Source organism: Leiobunum rupestre, chromosome 7, assembly GCF_980474605.1.
Source record: "Leiobunum rupestre chromosome 7, qqLeiRupe1.1.hap1, whole genome shotgun sequence".
In the NCBI taxonomy this organism is placed as follows: domain Eukaryota; kingdom Metazoa; phylum Arthropoda; class Arachnida; order Opiliones; family Sclerosomatidae; genus Leiobunum; species Leiobunum rupestre.
In genome coordinates, this window is record NC_143390.1 from 11,238,863 (window position 1) to 11,264,153 (window position 25,291).

Below are 25,291 nucleotides of genomic sequence, written 5' to 3' on the forward strand. Positions count from 1 at the left end.
TCATAAAATAATAATAAGACAGTTTAGTCAGCATAGAAAAAGGATAGAAAACGTATAGTGGGAACCTGAAGCAGGTGCAGGCTGTACGCTCAAAGGTACGTCAACACTCCTACAAGTTCCAACTACACGTTTTCTGGTGCTAGCTTAATCTCACTATTAATTGGAGTGGTAAATTATGAATTATTTTCTACCTTAATCCTTAAGCTTTCCGCTGCTAAAATAACGATTATTAATATTTTTCCGCTGACCGTTTCCTCCCGCCTACGAAAGAGGGCGTAGCGATAGTTTTCGGTCGCGCAAATTGTGAACTAGAAACGTAAATATAGTGTTTAAACTGTTTATTTCCCCAATTGCTAATTCCTCCGCCATTTTGAAAAATGGATGCCGATATTCGTCTGCTAATGCTTGAAAATTGTGTGTACAGTTTAGACGACTGGTCACTGGTTTTTCAAGTTTTAAATAATGTGTTTTAAAGCAACAGTCAGCTCTATCATTGCTAGCTGTTTCTTAACAAGACCCTTGTTATTAGAGATGGCAATAAATCTATCCGATTCTTCGACGAAATGACTTTACTGGAGAGTGTGTGCCATCTATTGAAGACACTGGAAGCTAAAATTCAAAATAGCGAAACGATAACGTCGTCAAAGAACCATTGTAGAGTATTATAATCTACTTAGACGACTTTAACCTAAATTAGATATCCCATATAAAATATATTGATAAAAATTACAATAATTTAAGTTATCGTCAAATTTACAAACGAGCGAATCAACACGAGGGGTACTTTTATGTCCAGCCTTTTCGGTCAAAATGTGGCTTAAGCATCTTGTTTTGATTTCGACGCTAGCGACATCTGTTGAAAAAAGAGCTACTTCACGTTGAGCCGACACTCGCTTTAAGCAAAATGTGTTTACTGGAAGATAGTTATGGAAAGTTTGTTTCAAAGGCTCGATCTGAAATAGGCTTTGAATTATATCTACATGGATGGTGTTTTGGAGCTGCGGATATGGTAGTTTTAGCTACAATAGAATTCACAACGTAAGGTCTTTTATATTGCGGGTGATGGATTGTTAAACAATCAAATGGGATGCTTTGTTTTGGTTTTGAGGAGGAGGGCATTGATTTCTTTTTCTGGAATGTCTAAGGAATTGACTCCCATAGAAACAGGCGTCCATTATAACCGAGATTTACGCTCGCTCCATGCTACGCTTAACACTCGGCGGCTATCAATAATAAGCCTTGGCTCAAATATTTCTAATAAGCCTTGGCTCAAATAGAAGTTCACTTACCTCATTTGCACTTAAAGCAAGTGTCGGCTCGACTTGTACTAGCTCTTTTTTCAACAGATGTCGCTAGCGTCGAAATCAAAACAAGATGCTTAAGCTACATTTTGACCCAAAAGGCGGGACATAAAAGTACCCCTCCGCGTTGATTGGCTCGATTTTAAATTTGACAATAACTTCAATTATTGTAATTTTCAAAAATATACTTTATATGGGATATATTAAGGTTAAATTCAAATAAGTAGATTATAATTTGTCTTATTACAATACTCTACAATGGTTCTCTGACGACGTTATCGTTTCACTATTTTTAATTTTAGCTTAATACGCCATTAATAGATGGCACCACGCTCTCCACTAAAGTCACTTTTTCGAAGATTCGGATAGATTCATTGCCATCTCTAATAACAAGGGCCTTATCATAATACACGTGCCAATGATAGAGCCGACAGTTGCTTTAAGCGAGTTTATTCGTAGCTAGATCATTTTCGTGGAAAATAAGATTGTAAATTATCCAAGTATCTTAAAGCAAGTGTCGGCTCGACCTGAAGTAGCTCTTCTTTCAACAGATGTCGCTAACGTCGAAATCGAAACAAGATGCTTAAGCTACATTTTGACCCAAAAGGCGGGACATAAAAGTACCCCTCACGTTGATTGTATCGTTTGTAAATTTGACGATGACTTAAATTATTGTTATTTTTAACCATATATTTTATACGGAATATATAATTTAGGATTATGTCCTCTAAGTAGATTATAAGTTGGCTAATTATAATACTCTAGTTAAGATGGTTCTCTGACGACGTTATCATTTCGATATTTTGAATTTTAGCTTCCTGTGCCATTAATAGATGGCACCACGCTCTCCAGTAAAGTCGTTTTTTCGAAAAATCGGATAGACTCATTGCCATATCTAATTACAAGGGCCTTATCATAATACAGATGGCAATGATAGAACCGACAGTTGCTTTAAGCAGCAGCGCCATCTATGTACAGATATAAAAACTATAAAAAACGTGAATAACAAATTTCGTCTGCTGCAGTATTTTTGTGAAAAACATAAGCCTTAGCAAGAATCGTTGCCTTACGCGAACGTTTCTTATGACTAACACGTAAATTATAAGTTAAAAATATAAAATGAATCGTCTAATTGGAATTGGAGGATCTGTTTGTTGTTTTATTTAAATGCTATTTAATTTACATTTATCAAAAACATTAACAAACCTTTTCTTTGGAGAATCCATCGCTTCAAACTTGCAGATTCGCGAATTGCGAATTCGTTAGACTGCAAAATAAAATCGTCGAAGTTGGCCGTAAACTCCGACCAATCAGAGAAATCCCCTTTTTCGCAGGTTTACGCGGGGGAAGTACTGATGGGAAGTCTCCACGTAGGATAATATTTTTATCGGCCTATTGATATCGCCATTCATCCGCTGTCTGCGCCTAGCAACTTAGCGAGTGGCCTTTGTGGGTACAGATGACGTAGCAGACAGCAATAAGGACGTACCCGAAGCTAATAATATAATATTAACCCTTGTCTATAATATCGCGTTCTTTAAGTAACTTTCCTCGTGTGTTAATTGATAACTATTATATGACGAAAAGAGAGTTTAAAAAATATATTAAACTAAGTTTTTGAATTAACTTTTTGATTGACTTAAAACAGTTTAAAACCATGAATGGTATTTTAAATAAGAAAAATGTATATTATAAGTTCATCACCACTTGAAAAATTTGCGTTTTTATTCTTAATAGTAAAAACCAGCCCTTCGGCCTGACGGCAAAAGTTATCCTATTAGACCCAAAAAATAATTTTAAATTTGAAGCTCGCCGTCGCGTCGTAGCGTTTTTATCCTGATGGAAAAACGCCTCAAAATAGGTTTTTAAAAGTTGAAAACTTGCCTTAAAATAGATTTTTAGACGGTGAAACTTGCCTTAAAATAGGTTTTTAAAAGTTGAAAACCCGCCTCAAAATAGAATTTTACAGGTTGAAAACCCGCCTCAAAATAGGTTTTTAAAAGTTGAAAACCTGACTTAAAATAGGTTTTTAGACGTAAATAACCCACCTTAAAATAGGTTTTTAGACGTAAATAACCCACCTTAAAATAGGTTTTTAGACTTAAATAACCCACCTTAAAATAGGTTTTTAAAAGTTGTAAACTTGCCTTAAAATAGATTTTTAAATGTTGAAAACCCGCCTTAAAATAGGTTTTATAAAGTTGAAAACCCGTCCTAAAATAGGTTTTATAAAGTTGAAAACCCGTCCTAAAATAGGTTTTTAGACGTTGAAAACCTACCTTAAAATAGGGTTTTAGACGATGAAAACGAACCTTAATTTTTCTTAAGTTGAAAACTAACCTTAAAATTGCTTTATTTTATATAGAAAACGAACCATAAAATTATTATTTTTTAAGTTGAAAATGAGCCTTAAAATTGTTTTGGTTTTAAGTTGAAAATGAGCCTTAAAATTGTTTTGGCTTTAAGTTGAAAACGAGCCTTAAAATTGTTTGGGCTTTAAGTTGAAAACGAGCCTTAAAATTGTTTTGGCTTTAAGTTGAAAACGAGCCTTAAAATTGTTTTGGCTTTAAGTTGAAAACGAGCCTTAAAATTGTTTTGGCTTTAAGTTGAAAACGAGCCTTAAAATTGTTTTGGCTTTAAGTTGAAAACGAGGTTTAAAATAGTTGAAAACTGACCTTAATTTGGTTTGTTTTTTTAATTTAAAACTAACCTTGAAATCGTTTTTCTGAAGTTAAAAACTAGCTCTTAGATTAATCCTAAAGAGAAACGTTTAAGGTCGACGTTGACAAGTTTCGTTAGAGGAATTCGCCGAAGGCTCAATTGACGTTACATGATTAATTCCTCCTTAATAACCTTACCTACAATTTTTACGCTATTTATCAAAGAGGTAAAATATAATTAATTTCTACTTACATTTCTTTCCAGGTACGGGTATAAGTAAATAGTCTGATGTTCCGCAGCGTGTCATGAGGTAAAATATCGGGTTCTGAATTAGTCATCTTCTCGCCCAAGACTTCGCGCACTCGCCAAAAGCATTCGAAACAGGTAGGACACATTTTAATAACCTTCTTTAGGCGTTAATAAAACGACGTTACGGCCATTTCCTCTCACTGTCGCTAAGTAGCAGTGATTGTAGGTGACCATTCTACAATCATCCTACTGGCGTCTGCTAGAGTGTTGCCTACGTTATTATAATGGCTTGTGCACGCGAGAGGAGCCGGGTTCGATTCCATCTTGTGGCACTGGTTGAAATCTCGGAACCACTCCTTCTGCATAGAGTTTGCAAGCTCTCTCCCCACTGGTTTCCCCTTTCCATAAAAACTTGTTGAGGTTAACGGTAATAGTGAGTGTAGGGAGCTGTTGGCTCGCGTGGCATGAAGGGCTTTCCACCACCCTCCTATGCAATTTAACCCGGCTACCTGAATAAATGGCTTTTAAAGTCGCTCGATGACTTAGGCCTAAATGGTGCCTTGGGTATTCGCCTAGTTGATTATTATTATTTATTAAAATATCTTCAATTTATTTCTGGTATTTTGATCGACAATTCGGGCCACTAGGTTATATCGTATCTGGACCCCGTTGCTTAGGGCAACCGCAAGGTTTCTACTACTTCCAAAAGTAGTAATCCCAGGCGTCCGGGAGGTGGAGTTTGTGGAAGGCCGTGTGAGGACGACTACCAATCCCCCAACGGGTGGTCGGGATACTTCCGCCACGGGTGTCCCCACCCCTGTTCCCACGTATCCCCCCGTTGGCGTGGCCGTTACACATATCACACCCTGTGCTGGTGTCTAAGGCCTCGGGTCGACACCGATGTTTGTGTATCTAAAAAAAAAAGACGATACTAACAAGTTTTGTTCAACTTTGACCACCGATACTGAACAAACTAGAGGAACTAGGAAAAATTGGTAATGGACAATTTTAATTCTTCGTAGAAAGTTATTTCCCACAGAAGTGCGAGGTCCTTTGGGATTATTACTTTATTTGCGTATTATTAAATTTAATTTTGATAATCTGAGAATAAGAAATGAGAAGGTTAAGTCCCCATCATTTTGTCCGCCATCTTTCTTGAATCAAAAGCGAAGAAACGAGTCAACACGTTATTAAAATGGAGCGGTGCACGGGCCTTTGTAATAACGTAGGCAACGATGGAAGGGGTGAAGGATTGACCAGATTTTGAATATGTAGTTATGAGTCTGAAACCTTATTCATTTATTGGTTAATTTTTTAAACCAATCATTGCATTCAGTTCAATAACGATATCTCATTGATTGTGTAAATATTCCATTTATAATATTGCTATATTTTCAAAAATTCTGTCGTCGTGTAGGTTACGTTCGCTATGTAGAGTAAATATAAGTCCTAGCTGGTACTTGTTATATTATATATATATATCTAATAAACAATTACGAAATCAGGGTTACTAATCATCGTACAATAAATATTAGGTCAATATTGAAACTAGTGTAGAAAGTAGAGGATGTTATGAAGAGGAAGCAGCTTATTATAGAAATATTGTTTTCTATGTTAGTGCATAATTATAACAATCCCAGTAGCGCGAGCCAATGCTACTTCCAACATGGACCAACTATCACGGGGCTTAGTACCTAAGAATATCCCTGATAAATGTTTTCATGTCTATATGGTTGCGTCAAAATCTACCTAACGGCGTCAAAATGAGTTAAAAACAAGTGGATAATGAGGGCGCTCAAATATCCAGTGAGAAAATGCTGAAGTCTCGTTAGGTCAATTAATTAATAAAATATTTAGATTGGCACCAGATGACGACGATAGAAATTAGGCATCGCTAGTGTAGCGTAATTAAAAAAGACCCAAGTATAAATCCATATTGGTGTAGTTTGTGGTTGAATGTTCTAGCACGGTTGAAAATCTCACCTGGTGGCAAAATCCTAATTACCTTTGTCTCGTGACATTAAAAGCAATATTTCAATATGCGTATTCATTTCAATTCATAAAAATGAAACTATTAAAAAAGTTCTCGAAATATCCTACGAAGCATAAAAATCCTTTTACCTGAAAAAAAAATACCGGTGTATATTTCTGTACTCTGTGGATTACCTGAGATCCTGGCGGGATAAGAAAGAGTATCGAGATGCTGTTTTTTTTTTATTTCGCCAAAGAATAAAAAAAGCTAAGATAAAAAAAGAAAAAACTTGGCGAAAAAACCCTCATCTCGGTTACACAGGCGTTCACTATTTAAAGGGAAAATTTCAAAAGGCTGAAAGGAAAATCAATATATCGGAGGCCCGGCCGGAAAAGAAATGGAAATTAGCATTTTCCCGTGTAACCATTTTTTTAAACGGTCGAAAGCTTCAAGAAAAAAAAATCGTTCTATAAATTTTATAAATTTCTAATTTTTTTTTTTTCGTTCTTCCCTTAAATATTCGTTCTCTTCTTTATTTACGAGTCATTTGGGGAAGCCAAGATCCTCCCGAACCCTCCTTTTATTACCAATTAAGTTTTTTTTCCTTCTTAACATTTAGGATATACACTTTGGTTCTTAATACAGGGTGCTTCATTCTTGCTTCTCCGAAGCACGCGGGTGTATTGTAAGTTTGCGGGGACACTACTGTAAGCTGAGTAGAACCAAAACTCGTCGTTAAACTCGCTGGCAAAAGATAATAACTTTAAAATGACGTCCATTTAGTCGGTTTTTAACGGTTAAATGTGGATAGTTCTATTTTTCATAGTTTTAATTGCTTTTAACAATTATAATTTAATTTTTTCAAAAATGGTTGATATTGTATTGTCTGAATACAGTGCATCATTTTTACGTATTATAAGTATTCCTCTTTGATTTAAACCTTTATTTGATTCGTTCGTTAATTATTTTATAGTTAATTAATTAATTCGTGCATTAATTTATTAATTCAATCGTTAATGTATTTTTCATTCGAGCATTTATTTGTTAATTCATTCGTTAATTAATTAATTCAATTGTTCATTTATTCTTTCAATCGTTAATTAATTAATTCATTTGTTCATTCATTCGTTCATTTATTTCTTCATTCTACGTTCATTCATTTGTTCATTCATTCGTTCATTTATTTCTTCATTCTACGTTCATTTATTTCTTCATTCTACGTTCATTTATTTCTTCATTCTACGTTCATTTATTTCTTCATTCTACGTTCATTTATTTCTTCATTCTACGTTCATTTATTTCTTCATTCTACGTTCATTTATTTCTTCATTCTACGTTCATTTATTTCTTCATTCTACGTTCATTTATTTCTTCATTCTACGTTCATTTATTTCTTCATTCTACGTTCATTTATTTCTTCATTCTACGTTCATTTATTTCTTCATTCTACGTTCATTTATTTGTTCATTCATTCATTCATTCTTTAATTAATTAATTCGGTTGTTAATTTATTCTTTCAATAATTAATTAATTAATTAATTCGGTTGTTAATTCATTCTTTAATTCATTCGTTCAATTATTTGTTCTTTCATTCGTTAATTAATTAATTCGGTTGTACATTTATTATTTCAATTGTTAAAGAATGACTGAACAAATGAATTAAAGAATAAATGAACAAATGAATTAATTAATTAACAGATGAAAGAACAAATAAATAAATGAACGAATGAATTAAAGAATGAATGAACAAATGAATTAATTAACTAGTTAACGATTGAAAGAATAAATGATCAGCCGAATTAATTAATTAACGAATGAATTAAAGAATGAATGAACAAATGAAGTATGAAATTGATTAATGAACAAACGAATGAATTAAAGAATTAATGAATTAATTAATTATTTCGTTTGTTCATTAATCAATTCCATTCTTCGTTCATTAGTTAATTAAATTGTCAATTCTAGTGGGTACGATTAGATTTTGTTAACCCCAAAACTGACGTGCTGGTGCCAGGGCTAACGCAGCACCCTGTACATAATGTCGTTTATCGCTGTTTTTTAAGAAAAGAGTTTGTGCTATAGAGATGCCAAGAGAAAGGTGCTATATTTTATATTTTTTGGTGATTATTTTAACTATGTATTTGGTAACTCTGGAGAGGTCGTTTCGCAAGTTTATGGCCACCGGCAGATGCTGACATGGTCGAAGCGTTATATCCTTTTGGTTTCAGTATTCATAACCATCGACAGCCGTTCTCATTTGCATTCTAATAGATTTAGTCCCAGAAGGGTCATTTTTAGTCGGGCTAATTTTAATAGGCCAGGGAATAATGCTTCTGCCACTGAGAGACTTCATTCATTTTTCGATACGGATATTTTGTCACGCTTATTTATTTAAATCACATCTTGAGTTTTGATTTTTGGAGTTTTATTGCAAAAAATCCTTAAAGCAACTGTCGGCTCTATCATTGCCACCTGTATTATGATAAGGCCATTGTTATTAGAGATGGCAATGAATCTATCCGATTCTTCGAAAAAACGATTTTTCTGGAAAGCGTAGTGCCATCTATTAATGGAAAAGGAAGCTAAAATTCAAAATAGCGAAACAATAACGTCGTCAGAGAACAAAATATTATTATTATAATTAGACAAATTATACTCTACTTAGTTGACTTTATCCAAAATTATATATCCCGTATAAAATATATTGTTAAAAATGACTATAATTTAAGTTATTGTCAAATTTAAAACGAGCCAATCAACGCGAGGGTACTTTTATGTCTCGCCTATTTAGTCAAAATGTAGCTTAAGCATCTTGTTTTGATTTCGACGCTAGCGACATCGCTTGAAAAAACAGCTAGTACACGTCAAGCCGACACTTGCTTTAAAACAGAATTTGTAAAAAAATTGTTTGAAATATTCATGATAGAGGTCACTCCAGCATTACGTCATCTGAAATTGAACGGTACAAAGCAGCATCTGTCGATAATATTTCCATGTTTATTTCAAACACGTTTTTAACTTTGATTTTCAATGTTTTGACTTTGTAAAAAATGGCATAAAATCGAACTAATTGAAAAATAGTTTTGAGCATTCGTGATAGATTTCGCTTCAGTATTAGGTCATCGGAAATCTATACACTTCAACGCGACATCTGTCGCGAAAGTTGCCATGTTTAATATCTAAATTACATTTTTAGTTTATCTTTTTTGACACTGCTTACGAACATTCAGTGTGAAAATAAAGAACGAATTTAGATCCCTATGGTCGTATTTGTTGGAACTTCCAGAAGTGGATTAAAACTACCCTGTTTCCACTTAGACAAAGAGAAGAAAGTTCTTCACTGGTGCCTGGTGCAAAGGATATACACCAATATTAACAATAACTACTTACAAGTACATTTTCATTTCGCGTAACGTGGGCCCGACCACGCAGTTCAAATACTTGGCGTTTTCTCTCGCGTTATTATGGCGGGACGTAAATAATTCCAAAATGAATTAAGTAGCCTTTTCCGGGACGTGTGCTGGTCGGTAAATCCCCATCTCTGGCGCACTGGCGGGTTTCGGGAAACAAAGGGCCTATTGTTGTTATTGCGCCGGCTGTTATCTCCAAATTTGCCCGTTCGTAGTGTTGATTCCTTAACACCTCCGAAACAGACGCCACCGTTACAGTCCTGTCTCCACCGACCATGTACAGCTCTTTTATTTTGGATTCGGATGTAGGCGAAACACGGACCGTTTCGTCCATGAAGAGGAACATTTCTTTTAAGGAGTTGCTTAAAATCTTTGAGACTTACACTACCGTTCTCGTCAGTTCCAAAATCAACTATTTAAAACAGTTACAATTTGATAATTTAAGTAATTTATTTATTTATTTATTTACTAAATACATCTAGAAATTAATGTAAAAAACTATTTTCATTAAACTATATTTTTATTAAACTATATTTTTAGTAAACTATATTTTTAGTAAACTATATTTTTATTAAACTATATTTTTATTAAACTATATTTTTAGTAAACTATATTTTTATTAAACTATATTTTTATTAAACTATATTTTTATTAAACTATATTTTTATTAAACTATATTTTTAGTAAACTATATTTTTATTAAACTATATTTTTATTAAACTATATTTTTATTAAACTATATTTTTAGTAAACTATATTTTTATTAAACTATATTTTTAGTAAACTATATTTTTAGTAAACTATATTTTTAGTAAACTATATTTTTAGTAAACTATATTTTTAGTAAACTATATTTTTAGTAAACTATATTTTTATTAAACTATATTTTTAGTAAACTATATTTTTATTAAACTATATTTTTATTAAACTATATTTTTATTAAACTATATTTTTATTAAACTATATTTTTACTAAACTATATTTTTACTAAACTATATTTTCATTAAACTATATTTTCATTAAACTATATTTTCATTAAACTATATTTTTATTAAACTATATTTTTATTAAACTATATTTTTATTAAACTACATTTTTATTAAAACTATATTTTCATTACACTATATTTTCATTAAACTATATTTTCATTCCACTATATTTTCATTACACTATACATGTATTTTCATTAAACCATATTTTCATTAAATCATATTTTCATTAAACCATATATGCATTACACTAAATTTTCATTACACTACATTTTCATTACACTACATTTTCATTACACTAAATTTTCATTACACTAAATTTTCATTACACTACATTTTCATTACACTACATTTTCATTACACTACATTTTCATTACACTACATTTTCATTACACTACATTTTCATTACACTACATTTTCATTACACTACATTTTCATTACACTACATTTTCATTACACTACATTTTCATTACATGAAAATGTATTAATTTTTCATTTTCTAATTGTAATAGTTTTCGGAACTTTCTAAATGGTGCATTTGGTTTTTCCGAAATTGTGAAAAATCCAATACTTTTCACGTAAGATATATTTTATGCTAGTGTAGTGTTGTAAGTCGGAAAATTTTCCGGAAAATGACCGAGGCCTTTTTTCCGGAAAATTTTCCGTATTTTTCCGAAAAAAATTTAAAAAAATTTAAAATTTTTTAATTCCATGACTAGTCTAGTACATTGTTTGCAATTTTAAATAAAGCGGCATTTTCTCCAAATTTTTTCCAATCTGAAAGTAAAACTAAACCTCTAGACTAGTTTAAACTGATTAACAATGTAACACTATTAATGTTTTATAGTATGTTTACTGATATTAGCCATTTTATATCGATAAAAAGTTCAAAACATTAAAAACCCTTAAAAAGTAATTTTTGTTTCAATTTTTTATTTTTCCGATTTGCGGAAAATTTTACTGAAACTTTTCCGCATTTTATTTTTCCCGAAAATAGTTTATACGCTTCTGGTTGAATACCAGCTATATATATTTTAAAACATAACTAGTCAATTTAAAGTAGGATTTAGTCTTATATCTAAAAAGTTTTAATCCGCGTGAAAATCACTATAAGGCGCCCTTTCCTGGAAATTTAACGGATTACCGTTTCGGGAAGGATCGGATTATATTGGATTAATGAATAATCTGCTTAGAGAGAAAGCGAAAATATTTAATCCCAAAGGACCAGGAGACACTGTAGCTGGCACTTGGAATTTTCTTCGCCGAACGGATTAAACCGCGAACTGGGGGTGGCGACGGAGCGAACGGAGAGAAAGCGCCCCCTATCGATCAACATTGAAATTAAATGCGCCCAGAGCCGGCGCTGTTCGCCAAGAATGTGACGGCCAACGCCATCTTTTAATCTTTTAGTTTCTCCCCCCCCCCCAAATAAACAAACCTCCCCCCCCCCCAGTATCGGATGAAGACTCATTTTTTAACCCACCAAGAATTTCACTTCTTCCTTTGATAGGCCGCCTTCTTAAGAATTTAGCTTCCAGGTCTTCTAGTGTTTATTTTCTTTACATTTTCCCTTTAAGACTAAAGTCGGGTTCGATCGTTCATCAAACTTTCAAAAATGTTCTACAAAAATTAATTTAAAAATATTTTAAAGAGTTTAAAAAAATATGTCTAATTTTTTTAAATTCTTATATGCTTTAGAATCAATTAAAATATGTAGGACTTGAACGAATTGTTTAAATTAGTTAAATATCTTTGACTCACTTCCGGACAGTTTACGGCCAATTTCGACCTACACTTTAGATTTATTTCTAAGCTATAATTAAAACTATAGCTATCCTTAATGTGTTAAATATTATATACTTTAGATTTATTTCTAAGCTATATTTAAATTATAGCTATCCTTAATGTGTTAAATATTATAAACTTTAGATTTATTTATCAGCTATATTTAAAACTATAGCTATCATCAATGTCTTAAATATTCAAAACTTTAGATTTCTTTCTAAGCTATATTTAAAACTATAGATAACATTAATATCTTAAATATTCAAAACTTAAGATTTCGTTTTAAGCTATATTTATAACTATAGATAACGTTAATGTCTTAAATATTAAAAACTTTATATTTCTTTCTAAGCTATACTTAAAATTATAGACAACATTAACGTCTTAAATATTCAAAACTTTAGATTTCATTTTAAGCTATATTTATAACTATAGATAACATTAATGTCTTAAATATATTCGAAACTTTAGATTTCTTTCTAAAACTATAGCTGTCATTAATGTCTTAAATATTCAAAACTTTAGATTTCTTTCTAAGCTATATTTAAAACTATAGATAACATTAAAGTCTTAAATATTCAAAACTTTAGATTTCTTTCTAAAACTATAGCTGTCATTAAAGTCTTAAATATTCAAAACTTTAAATTTCTTTCTAAGCTATATTTAAAACTATAGCTATCATTAATGTCTTAAATGTTCAAAACTTTAGATTTCGTTTTAAGCTATACTTAAAACTATAGATAACATTAATGTCTTAAATATTCAAAACGTTAGATTTTGTTTTAAGCTATATTTATAACTAAAGATAACATTAATGTCTTAAATATTCAAAACTTTATATTTCTTTCTGAGCTATACTTAAAACTATAGCTATCATTAATGTCTTAAATATATTCGAAACTTTAGATTTCTTTCTAAAACTTTAGCTATCATTAATGCACGAAAGAGTAGAGGTAATATCATTATTTGAAGCCCAACATCCATAAGGAATTTCGCGCTCTTAATCTTTAAGAACTATATTTCAAGTAGAAATTTTCCGCTTTGCATTTTGCTCTATCGCTAATGAGAAAAACGCATTTTAAATTGAATCTAATTACAAAGCCGCTGCTTCGTCACCACCATCATTTTCCGGCCGAGTATTTTTATACATAATTAGCAGGGCGGGAAGATTAGGTGACCAAGTCTCTTATTGGGGACTCACCACTATACCCCATAAAAGCAGTTTCATACGGAAAATATCGGAAAATTTTAGTTCATTTGTCACAGATGTCACTAGCGTCGAAATCCAAACAAGATGATTAAGCTACAATTTGACCCAAAAGGCGGGACATAAAGTACCCCTCGTGTTGATTGGCTCGTTAGTAAATTTGACGATAACTTAAATTATTGTAATTTTTATCAATATATTTTATATGGGAGATCTAATTTAGGTTAAAGTCATTTAAGTAGATTATAAGTTGTCTAATTATAATTCTCTACAATGGTTCTCTGACGACGTTATCGTTTCGCCATTTTTAATTTTAGCTTCCAGTGCCATTAATAGATGGCACCACGCTCTCCACTAAAGTCGTTTTTCCGAAGAATCGGATAGACTCATTACCATCTCTAATTACATGGGCCTTATCATAATATAGACGGCAATGATAGAGCCGACAGTTACTTTAAAACGCTTGTTAACTTGACATTGAAGCAATTTACTTACGACAACGAACCTTCATATTTATGTAACGCCTACGGTGTCAAAAACGAGGAGTCGTGAGTCCCCTTCGATCCTTAGTCCACGTCTAGCTTTTTGAGGTATGTAGGGCAATTCAAATTTTCTACCAGAGAAATGACTGTAAATCGGAAGAACAGTCTGAAATAAACTATCGCCATCTCGTTTTCTTTAGGATCAAATTGTATTAGAGTTAGCTTTCCTTATTGTAATTAGTTTCATATTTCTTCTAGTAAATGGTCGGCCAAAATAAATTAGCACGGTATAACGACATTTCTAAAATTAAAACGAGTTCTTTAAATCATTTAAATTGAGCAGTTCATTTCCATTTTTCCATCCGGCTGGGTTCCTCGCTAGAAAAGAGCTGTAGAAATTTGAGTAAATATTTATCAATCACTATACCAGATAAATAAAACTTGAACTTTGTATAGACTTCTATAAAATTCCGTAGAAACTCTATAGAAAAGTTTGTAATGGTTGGGAGTTTTCGAAGTTTCTTTTTATAGCCAGTAGTTACTCCGCCTTCGAGAAAAATTCCTATTAAGAGCTACTTTTAAAACTGTCTTTATGGGCGAAACTGGTCGTGAATTTTAAAACTTCTGTTGCGTTTCGTTTAAAGCTAAGCAGGGATATTCTTCTTAGGACCTAGCGAACAGTCTAGCTGAAGACGGACTTAACGTCTTGAAGGGTATATCACTGTCTTTTCGTTGGTTGCCGAAGGTTTTATTTCACGAATGAGATAAGCGGCAAAAACTCCTCTAAACTTTTTAACCCTTCAGCACTCAGTTACGTTGAAATGTAGATGAATCTAAAGCAAATGGCGTTTTCTGTTCAACTTGTATCACCATTCTGAAAGAAGCTTCCACTGTTTTTTTGGGACTTAAACTGCAATAGCCAACAAATGTAAAAGGTATTTTTAAGTCATAACTTTAGCCATATCTCTCGATGCTTGTATATCTTATTAAATTCAAATTATATTGTCCATTACGAAGTGATATTCCTAACTCCGAGATTCGAATGGTCTGATCGTATTACTGCAGGTGTTCGTACGCCATCTAATGGCAGAAAAAGGCACTAAACATGGTTGTGTTTCAGCTTAACTGTATAAATAATATTTTTCTGGTACCTTGAACCGATGGCATTCAGTGATTTCAGTCTCACGTGACAAGACGTCATCCATGCTTTTTCGCTTAGAGAAAAAAAAACTGCGCAAAATGGCGACCATAATGAAAGCTACGAAGGGAAATTACTCTATACTGAACTCATTCAAAGTGTTAAAATAATATTTAATTGCACAAATTAAACAATTTTACTATTGGTTCAAATTAAGTTAAACCAGTTTATAAAATTTTACGATTAGTTGCGTAAATTCAATTAAATTTGAAATTCACTTCACTCTTCTTGTGACGCTATAAGAAGAAAAATCCCCATTGGCTGATAGAAATCTTGGAATTTTTGGGGTTTTTGGTTTGGGGGTGCCTATTTCAAATTGTTGTGTCAAGAACTACAGATGGCGTTACTGTTTATATTTGAATAGAGACGTCATTTATCAATAATAAACATCCACGGAGCTTCATGAATTTGTCAGTAGATGGCGTTTTCCATTTTTTTGGCTATTTTTTATTAAAAGCATAATATGGATCAAGAATCTAGGGGGACTCAACGTTCAGGCTTTAAAAAGCACACGTTAATACTGGGAATAAGAAAATCAGGGTTAATTTTAGTTCAATGTCGACAAACTTGGCGTCGCTGAAGTCGATTTTAGCTGACGTAGTTTCGTAGAGAATCTGGAGCGTTCACGTTCAATTTTGACAAAATGGCGCCGTTGTTGTCGGTTAAATTATGAGGCTTAGTAAGTCTTAGACCTTTTATTTTTTAAATTAGTTCTTTAAAAGTTTAAGTAATGGTAACTAACCATTGTGTTAAGTAAAAATAACCAGTCAGCCGCGTATGGCTGAGGTTTTTTAATCAAATGCACTGGAACCCATTTCATTTCTAAACTTAAAAAATTTAATGAACTAAGCCCCGTCTTAGCATCTCGAAGTGATAGATGAACAGAATTCTTGAGGCGCTTCAAAGTGCCTGGCGTACCTCAGTAAGCCTTCCGATTTAGGCCACGCCTACCGTGTCCAAATATCGGGAACAGTGAGTCCCCTTAGATTCTTGGTCCATGGCATTCAATCTCATTTACTTTCATAGAAGTATGAAGCATTTCCTGTAAAAAATTTAGTCTTTGGTGACGGATTATTCAATCAGTGATGACATGCTAAGTTAAACGTAAATTTTTATGTTTTTATGGAAGAAATTCGAAAATATTTATGTTTTTATTTCTTTACAGACCTTTTAAATTTCTTATTGTCAGACCATTTATTTAACCTAGCGGCATAATATTACAGTAGAGTGGTCACTTTATCTAGTGGGCTGTACTTTGGTCCATGGCCGATAAGGTTCCGCCTTAGGTCTAGGTCTCGGGTCAAGTTGATTTCGAGTCAAAGAAGGCTTTGGTCAGTGGACCGATCAATTTCTCTCATCCACTCGGCGACGACTCTTCTGTTTTTTCAGTCGTCTCGGTCTATTTTGGGAATCGTCAATTCGTATACTCGCGAATGGTCTGGCTTTAGGTACCTAAGATGGAGTACCGAAGGATTGTATAATCTATCCGCCAGACGACTTGGCGACGTGAGCCGATCAAAATGGATTAAATTTCATTTTTCACACGCAACAATCCAACCCGAATATTATTTCGAGTCCTGTCAGTTTAGGAATATACTTTGTTGCGATTCTGTTAAAATTATATATAAAAGCATCAACCTATTTAAGCCCACTCTATCATTAGCCACGGTATACTTTGAGATAACGTGGGGTGCCAACCGTGCCATACGAGTGATTTCATTTTTAAGCCAATAAGAACGAATTCGGAAATGATGTCATTTTAGCGCCAGATGGTTCACGGGAGCAGAATAGCCGCGAAATGATTTCTCACGGCTCGCGTTATTTTGTTAAAAATAAGGTTTAAGTTAAAAAATATTTCTAACTTAAAAATACAAAAGGAAGGAATGGAGGTAGGTACATTTGTTCGAATTTCAATCGTCCGAACGGTGGAACAAATGTTCAAATTTCATTGGTCCGAGCCGCCGAAATAACAAATGTTTCAATTGTTCGAATTGGACAACTTGTTTGTTTCATTCGTCCGAATCGGTAGCATCACCTGTCCGAATTCTGTCGCTAAATTAGTATTTCTTATTGCTGTTTCTTGTGGGAATTGCGTTGAATGTTGTGGATATTTTAGGTTAGGTTAGATTAGGTTCACGTTAATGTTACTATTTTCTTATATTAACAGTATTTAAAAAAACAACCAATTCCTAATGTTCGAAAAAATGGACAAACGATTATTCGAACAAATGAAATTCGCCAGTAAAGTTAACATAAATTGAACGAGTAAATCACCAACAAAAGTTGTGATAAATTTTTCGGGCAAATGAAATACGTTTTCGGACATACGATCCTGTTTTCCGGCATTCGGACATTTGTACCACCGTTCAGACGAATGAAATTGGAATAAATGTACCCAAATCAAGGAATGTAACTCCGATTTTTTGGAAACGATTCTATCGAGTGTCTGTGAGGTTTTGAACAATTTAAACCTACAAACTATCTCTGAAAAACTAAGTCTCGGTGATACTTTGGAAGAAAACCTGAGTCAATGTTTGCCATATTACTATTAAATAATAAAATATCGGTTATAATTTATTATAATAATAGCTATTCTAATAATATATTTAATTAATTTAATTAAATAGATTCATTATAAATACTGCAAAAAGGAAAGCTAACCATAACGCATCATTTTAGGAACTAATATTCGACTGCTTATAAATAAAAGGAGAGTTCTATTTCTACTACTTCACTATTAATTGGCGTAGGTGACCTACGGTATTCCAGTTGAATATTCATGGCTTAAATAGATTCATGATAAAAGCTACTAATTTCTAAACTATTATTCAAATGCTATTAATAATAAAAGCTGAATAATCGGTTAGGCTTAAAGCAAGTGTCGGCTCGACGTAAAGTAGCTCTTTTTTCAACAGATGTCGCTAGCGTTGGAATCAAAACAAGATGCTTAAGCTGCATTTTGACATAAAAGTACCCCTCGCGTTGATTGGCTCGTTTTTAAATTTGACAATAGCTCCAATTGTTGTAATTTTTAAAAATATACTTTATATGGGATATATTAAGGTTAAATTCAACTAAGTAGATTATAAGTTCTCTGACGACGTTATCGTTTCGATATTTTGAATTTTAGCTTCCTGTGCCATTAATAGATGGCACCACGCTCTCCAGTAAAGTCGTTTTTTCGAAGAATCGAATAGACTCATTGCCATCTCTAATAACAAGGGCCTTATCATAATACAGGTGGCAATGATAGAGCCGACTGTTGCTTTAATATCCAATGTACCACCTGAGGCTAACTGATCAAGCCACTTTTAATACCTTAAAATCAGGTAACCGGGTTAAAAGGTAGTAAATATGCTCTATCTAACGTCATTTTTGGCAATTACTTGCAAATATTCTCTATAGCAAGGTTGTAAGCGAAAACCGAACGGCTACAAGTAAAAAGTTCAATAGGTACCTCTCATCTTGTAGAAACGTTGTTTTTTTTGCGCCTGAAACGTATACCTTATGAAATTGATGTACGTAGTTGTGCTAACTACAGCGCCATTTCGAATCTTTAGAAATTCTATAGAAATCTAGTCAGAATCCTACAGTAAATGACAGATTTATTTAGTATCTGTACAATGAAAAATCTTAGCAATCCTATAGAACATAACAGATTTTTTTAGAATCTGTAGAAATGTGCTATTTTCTATAGGCAATGAAAACTCCTAGCATTATCAATGTATTTTCTATAGAAATATTTATAAAGCATTCTATAATTTATGGTATTGAGAACTTTAACTGAATTTCGTTGGTTATTAGGATTTAGGACATCCTCATACGATTAAATAATGATTACATTTTCTCATTAAAATCAAATCTGTAGCTTTGGTTGTATTTAAAATAATTAAATCATGATAAAATATTTAATCTTTAATTCTTAGTACACCCTTTAACAAAGTGATATGCTCCTTAATTTTTCCATAGACTTTTAAGATTCTATAGAAAATCTTTGAAAGGGCGATACTAAGCAAAACTAATTCTATAGACGGCGAGCCTTTTTTATTATATAGATAACCTTAAATTTTTTATATTATTCTATGGGAAATCTATAGAAATTTTGAAAGGGTGGGATATTGAAAAATTAATTCTATAGACAAGTGAAACATTCAAGAAATATCTATCGAAATTTTTAAAATCATTCTATAGAATATAGAAAATCTTATATTTTGCATAGACTTGGATAAGATTCTATAAAAAATCTATAAATTTTTTTGAAAGGGCTAGGCTAAGGAAAATGACAGTTAAAAAAATTTAAATATCTAGATATTTTTATAAAGCATTCTATTTAATATAGAAAGCCTTAAATTTTCCATAGACTTGGATAGGATTCTATAGAAAATCTATAAACAATTTTTGTAAGTATGCCAAAATTCTTAATTTCGTATACTGCACTGACACGTGGATGCGTATCCGCTTTTGATAAACTCGTTCCTGAGAAGAAATAAAAATAATTTGTCGCTGCTGTCGTAAGCGCTGACGCGTGATTTAAACACTAAATTATGAAGCCCAGCCCAACCATTTTTTGTTTTTATCTGAAAGTTGCAATTTTCTTTTTTTTTTAAACTTCGGACCCCGGTGTTAATTTTCCGCTCGCGAAGTTTTCTTCTTTTGGTTTCTCCTCCGACGGAGATTTCCTTCCATTTTGGAGGACAATTATTGGGAAACAAATCCACTAGCGCCAGCCAGCTTGCTCCTTAAGCAATCCACGTTTTTTCCCCTCGAAGGTTCGGTCTTTCTGATGCGTTTTTTCTTTGTTGCCGTCACCGAGGTCCTTAAAGACACAACCTAATTAAATGAGTTGTGGTTATAATTGTAATTGATTTGGTCGCGACACACTAAAGTAAATTTCCTGCCCTTCTGCCTACACGATATAAATTGTGGACAAAATGTTTTGACCTTTTTTTCTTTAAAGGGATAGTTAAACGTAAATTTGTTAATACTAGTACTTAAATAAAATAGTATTTAAACACACAAATTATCCCATTTCATTTTAGATAAATTGTTTTAAATTAAAGCAAAACCCGTTTTTAAAATTACGCGTTTGCATCGTCAATTTAATGACCACGATGCTTTTCATCTTACGACGTCATAAAGTGAAAAATGCCCATTTGCTGCTGAAGTTTTTACTTTTGGCGGTGCTTGGTTTACCTCCTCACTTGGTAGGTTCCCAATTACGGTAATAGTGAGTGTAGGGAGCTGCCGGCTCGCGTAGCATGAAGGGCTTGCTACCGCCCGCCTTCGCATTGTAACCCGGCCACCTGTTTAAAGGCATTATAAATCGCTAGATGACTTGGGCCTAAGGTGGTGCCTTGGGTATTAGCCTAGCTGATTATTAAATACGTTCTTGGACAATTACAAAGCAATTTGTTAAAAAAATAATTAAATTTCCAATGACATCATAAATTCAGAACGTTCTAATAACCGAGAACTCGCCATTAAAGGTTTTTAATCATTATTAACACTATACGTCACAGTCGATTTAAATTTTATTTTGTAAATAACTGGTGGTAATTTCTATTTACCATTATTATTCACTCAATTGACCACCTGTTAAATAGAACATTGGCTTGATAATAAATCTTTTGGTGGCTTCCTTTCAATTTCCCCGCCTCGAACAAGCCAAAAGAATTGAATCTTTGCGTTTTTTTTTTTAATTTTTTCCTCCATTTTTTTCCCAACGTATCATCAATTCTCTTTGATATAAGGATTTTTTTTCTTTATAGAACATTCGTTTCTTTTGAAAGGGCCGCGAAAATGAAGCCTTAGTCGTACGTAACTAGTTCCACCGTTCGCTGGTGATATACGACTGGAGCATTTCTCATAAATCTGAACCAATAGCCAGTAGTCGGTTGGCGAGGAAACTTCAAAAATCGAGGAGGACATGGCGGGGTCATAGATAAGTATATGAGGAATGGGTCGCGATAGGGACTGCAGCTCGGACTCAATCTGACAAAACAATTTGTCCGGATTGGGGCGACAAAACTGGCAGACAGATCTTTTTATTTCTTGAGCCGCTGGCGACGCCTATTGTCCATTTTCTCTACCCTTTGTCGTCGGACGTGCCAGGATACTACTAATCGTTTGACCGACACCGAAGGGACCTCCCGAGCGGTCAGTTGTGACCTCCGCCACCAACACCACCGGTAAGAGATGTCAAAAAACAGTAGAGTTTGTAGAGTAAAATATTTTCCCTTGGATAGAACGCTAACGTATTGGAGTTGAAGGTTAGAGGTCTGTAAGTTTCGACGGGGGAGAGACAGTTTTCGGAGAAAAATCTTTGCTGAACTCTTAATTGAGGTGTTTCCAATTTGATAAAATGGCGTTTGCCGAGGATATGCAAAGGCTTCATTAAAATGTTCAAAGAAAATAAATAAATTATTTCATTGTTTTCGATTAAGGTGCTTCGTGGTGGGGCGGCGGAGTGGGTAGCACTTTCATCTCGCAGCGAGTAGGAGCCGGGTTCGATCCCAACTTATGGCACTGGGTGTCAACTAGGAGCTACTCCTTCCGCGTTGAGTTTTCAAGTTCTCTCCCCACTGGTTAAAGGGGTGTTTCTCCCCTTCCAATAAATATTTGTAGAGGTTAGCGATAATAGTGAGTCAAGGGATCTGTTGGCTCGCGTGGCATGATGGGCTTTCCACCACCCTCCTACGCGATTGAACCATGGACACTGTATCTCTAACAGTGTCCATGATTGAACCCGGTCACCGGATTTGAAGGCTCTTTTTCTCCGCCAGGTAGCGTAGATTCCATTTATTTTCTCCCCGCCTGTCTGGTGCTGAATACAAGCGCCATTATGCCCAATTCAAACTTAGGGGGCCTTGGTAGTCTTTTGGTCATACTTATGCCTACACGTTACTTACGTTCTTAATCCCTGTTATTCGCCTTTCTTAGAAATCGTTCTATCTCCGTTTCCCGCGAAGATATCTTGTTCCTTTAATGGATTTAGGGTTTTGTTCCTGTCAGTATAAGCCCTTTGTTGATGTTTGGGTTTGTTACGAAGCGTGTAAACAATTCTCTCAAGCCTGGAAGCCAAATCTAATTCTTCTCCCTGTCCTCCAGCGCTTCTTACGAGCGGACCGTTTTGGGCCCTTGCTTATTAAATCAGCGTACACTTTCACCATAAGTAACGTAATAAACATAAGTATGACACTGAACGATTTCGGTGAATGATAGTCTGTAGTTGCCTAATCAGAAGTTTCGAATGGTGAAAAATTGTCACATCTTACTCTCTTCATTAATAAAATAATTTCCAGGTTATGGTGATGGTGATAAATACGCTTTAAGGGGGATGACTACAGTGGCCATTGTCTACTTTCACGCTATTTCAAGCTGAACTCTTTTAATTTTGTATTTTAACTTATAAAATTAATATTTAAGAGTAGAACAGCCTCTTGTTTAGTGCTTAAAACAATTTTGACGATTTTAAATTTAAAAGTAATTAAGTAATTACGTTTTAATTCGGACCCCTGGAGTTAAACAAGTTGGACAAGCTCCCAAACTACCCTTATAACTACTACCTTATATCTCGTTAACTATTAATATTATAATTATCAAAATTATTTTAAGCACTAGAGGATGGTTCAGCCTAATAATAAAAATATATTCAATTATGTAATTGTTAAAACAGAATCGTTCAGCTTGAACGAAAAAGAGGTTTTTACTGTATTCTTCCCCCTTAAGGTATAAAATTCTTAAATAACTACCTTCAAAAATGAAGAGGCTATGTATTATCGTTAATTTTATGTTAAGATACAATAATTGATCACTATTATACCAAACTAAACGTTATTTTTAGTGTTTGGAAGCGTTTCTATAGGCCTTAGCTCACGGACAGTTCTCAGTCCTTAACCAAGTAATGATTTATGTGGTCGTTCGCGAATCAGACCACCATTATTCAAATAAGCGTCGTCTCTTACGAAAATGACTTGATTCAACGTTCAAATTTGGATTCAATAGGAATCCAATACTGTTATTTTTCATACATAGTAATCGGATCAAATATAACGCATTTTGAGTCGTAATTTTTATAAATAAAATTTGGATCAAGCCAATTTATGGTATAAAATTTTATCCACCATTTTCGCAATAAATACTTATTGTAAATTCAGTTACTTACGAATTAACTTATAAAAGCAATTATAATTTCTTAGCCCAAGGTAAAATTAAAAGCCCATTGTTGAAAATTAACTGTCTTCTAAGTATATTTGTCATCGGAAAATAGTTTGGGGCTAAATTCGTCAAAATTTTCATTAAAGCGAGTTCTCTTTTTTGGCGCGAGAGATTCGATTAGGCAAATAGGTCGTCACTGAAAGCTAGGACTACTTTTCTGGGCCTTGATTTGTCTGGACGCGATCAAGCGGATATCTACAAATAGGTTTTTTCTCGGCCGTTCTTTTTACGTCATTTCCTGGATCTGTAATGTCCAGAGAATGAGCCACTGATATCGGATCTGCCTCGATTCCGACGAAATAAACAGTCTTTCGTTCTCCATTATTCCACCCGAGGCTAGATGGCGTTGCGAGTCGTCACTTCTGTCTGCCTATGACTGAGTTCGTGGGGAGGGTAGCTTGGACCAGCCTCGTTATTTAAGAAGCTGCCTTGGTCCGGTCGATGTGACCTTAATTGCACCCGTCAGCTCGCTAATGCCCGGCCGGGAAGACCTTGACCAGTTGACCGTTAGTAATCGCGCAATTTACTCTCAGCTAGTTTTTTTTTTACCTCTGAACCCCCATGTTGGCCCCACGCCCGTATTTGTACGAGAGGTTCTACTGAGAGTTCTTTTAAAATAGAGCTTCACCTGTTGGTTCGATCGTCCATCTTCATTACAATTGAAGTTGAAATTGAGCGGGGAGAATTGGGTTTGAAGATACATTGGGTAATTTGGAGAAAAGTTTAGCTTGATTTCGGTCTATTATTACTAGAATGACTAGTTATTTTTAGAAATCCGTGATATTTTTACAAATCTGAAATATTTTTACAAATCTGAAATATTTTTACAAATCTGAAATATTTGTACAAATCTGAAATATTTTTACAAATCCGTAATATTTTTACAAATCTGAAATATTTTTACAAATCTGAAATATTTTTACAAATCTTAAATATTTTTACAAATCTTAAATATTTTTACAAATCCGTTATATTTTTACAAATCTGAAATATTTTTACAAATCTGAAATATTTTTACAAATCTGAAATATTTTTACAAATCCGTAATATTTTTACAAATCCGTAATATTTTTACAAATCTGAAATATTTTTACAAATCTTAAATATTTTTACAAATCCGTTATATTTTTACAAATCTGAAATATTTTTACAAATCTGAAATATTTTTACAAATCTGAAATATTTTTACAAATCCGTAATATTTTTACAAATCCGTAATATTTTTACAAATCTGAAATATTTTTACAAATCTGAAATATTTTTACCTTATAAAATCCCAAAATCCAGTAAACCTATCTCCAAAAACCTTACAAAATCGCCAAATCGAAAAACCCAATCTGAAAATTATTTTACCAACTCCCTTAATAAAGTAAATCAATCTCGAAAGAATCTATAATCCCAAAATAAAGTAAAGCAATCTGAAAAAATCTTACGAAATCCCAAAAAATATGATCTTTATAACCACGACCAATGCACAAATCTTGTAAAAAATACAAATATACGGGTTAAAATCACCAACACCATGAAATATGTCACAGAATCCTCTTTAAATTAAGAAATCCGACATATCCCAGAATAAAAATCACACTTTGATCTGAGAATTTTTTTAATTATTCGAGATTTTAAAAGTAGCAGAAAAATCTACAGCATCACCAAAAACGCAAATCCAAGGATAAATCCAAAAAATACTAGAAAAAAAATCCAAAAATCCCAAAAAATATCTTAAAATCGAATAAAAAATTTAAAGGAATCCATTTTTTACAAAATTTCAATGATTTGGTTTAATTTAGATATAACGAAAAATCTATAAATTTTGTATA

At 33.2% G+C, this 25,291-nt stretch overlaps 1 protein-coding gene across 1 annotated transcript in view; it reads left to right on the forward strand.

The window, feature by feature from the left end:
* LOC149934422 (putative G protein-coupled receptor No9) overlaps positions 1-25,291 on the forward strand; it is a 266,599-nt gene that overhangs the window by 117,732 nt on the left and 123,576 nt on the right. Inside the window, exon 2 of the mRNA XM_090181103.1 lies at positions 4,227-4,346. The gene's annotated coding sequence lies outside the window, so the exon portion shown is untranslated. The remainder of the gene's footprint in view (positions 1-4,226; positions 4,347-25,291) is intronic.